Below are 2,088 nucleotides of genomic sequence, written 5' to 3' on the forward strand. Positions count from 1 at the left end.
TCAAAACCGAACTAAAGAAGACCGGTGGCCCTCAAAACCATAGCAATGAACAAGTTTTTTTGTTCGTTTAGTTAAACGAACGGACATGAACAAGAGTCTCGTTCGTTCATTTATGTTTGTGAACGTTCATTCATTTATCGTTCGTTTATGTATTAAATTTAATATATAATCTTTTCTTTATTTACATTGAATTCAAATAATATTTATTTATGTTCGTTTAGCTCGTTCGTTTAGCTCGTTCGTTTATGTTCGTTCGTTTAGCATGTTAACGAACGAACATAAACGAACACGAACACACCTTATTTCTAAACAAACGAACACGAACACAAAGATTTTCGTTCGTTTACCGTTCGTGTTCGTTCGTTTGTTCGGTTAAGTTAATCAAACGAACATGAACAAACCTTCATTCGGTTCGTTTACAACCCTAGACAAAACTGTTAAAATGACCAGATTGTCCTTAAATGTTGTTTAATGTTATTTTGCATCATATAATGATTAGATGACACAAATCAACCAACATATATTTAAATAATTACGTCATATTCTAAATTTGTATACATGGTTGTAACACAACAATTGCAAAAAAAGTACATAATTTAAAAATATTCCAACACAACAATTGTAAAATACGTACATAATTTAAAAAAAAAATCAACACTACAATTGTAAATAACACGTGTCATAGTATTATCAAAAGTTTAAACATTTGAAGACAAAAATTGTCTTCATAAACATGTCAAGTGTACCAAAAATAATCTAAACATTCCAAACTACTTGTACTCATTATAAATTGATTTAACAAATTCTAGTTTCACATAATCATCCAAACTCTTCCAAAAACGATATTGGGACGGTTTGTCACTAAAGTACTTACTCATTCGAATGATTTCCATGACACCAAGTCCAAGTCGTTTCAACTCATGCTTAAGCCATCCATTTCCGTTATAGAATACAAGATAACTGAAACCAACCTTTTCATTTGATTGGTTGTTTCATGGATTTCATTCTTGGTCTCCTCCACTAGCTTGGATATCTCGTTTGTCCTTTTTCTTTTTTACTTGTTCCTTCTCCTTCATTTGGAATGGAGGAACGAGAAGTTGTATTGGAAGGACTTGGAATGCGAGGAACATTAACTTCGGTCGAAAAATCATCATCATTTTCCATGTGCATATTTTTCAAAGCGTCTGTAGCATATTTGACCATGTTTCCCATTGCACGATCTTTACCGAACACCGACTTCAACCGCTCATAAGCCGATTAATGAATGATCTTAGCCACAAATTTACACTTTATGTGTGCAATTATCTACACTTTATGTCATGAATGATCTTAACCACAATTTTCAAAGATTAATGGTCAAAATTGGTTAACAAAGTTAACACAATAATTTGGGTTAACAAATGAACTTACCCCTATATAGGTATATATGTATGTATATATAGGTGGTTTCAATTACAAACCATACAAATCATTATATTATGGAACAACTGAGATATTTATGAACAATTATCATGATTCATTAATTATGATTAAGGTTCATTCATTATGATCTTGACTTTAGATTAGGAAACAGATAAAATCAGACATTTATTAGACTTGATAGACATGGTTTAAAGTGTGTTAGAATTGTTTGGTTTGTAAATCAAACGTCCCCTATATGGGGAGCTTTTTGAGAGATGTATGGGGCCATGGGCCCACTGTTGGGGAGCTTTTTGAGAGGATGCACAACACTTACAGGAAACCCTTTTCAGGTGCAATCATTCCACCCAGAGGTGTAAATGATACGAGACAACTCGCGAGTTATTCGAGATCGACTCGGTCAAAAATCGGTCAACACTCGACTCGAATAGACTCGGCTCGAACTCGAGCTCGTCTCGATATATTAACGAGTCGAGTCAAGCTACACAGTACTCGACTCGAAAAACTCATGAGATACTCGATTATTTTATATATAATTAGTTTTAAAACATAATCAGTTTTTATGATAAAATTTGTAAAATATAAATAATAAAAATGTCCTACATTTTTAGATATTTAAACAAAATTATGCATTTTTTAATTATAAAACGAATCAATTATTATTTTTAT

Source organism: Cynara cardunculus (genome assembly GCF_001531365.2).
Source record: "Cynara cardunculus var. scolymus isolate 2C chromosome LG 9, CcrdV1, whole genome shotgun sequence".
In the NCBI taxonomy this organism is placed as follows: domain Eukaryota; kingdom Viridiplantae; phylum Streptophyta; class Magnoliopsida; order Asterales; family Asteraceae; genus Cynara; species Cynara cardunculus.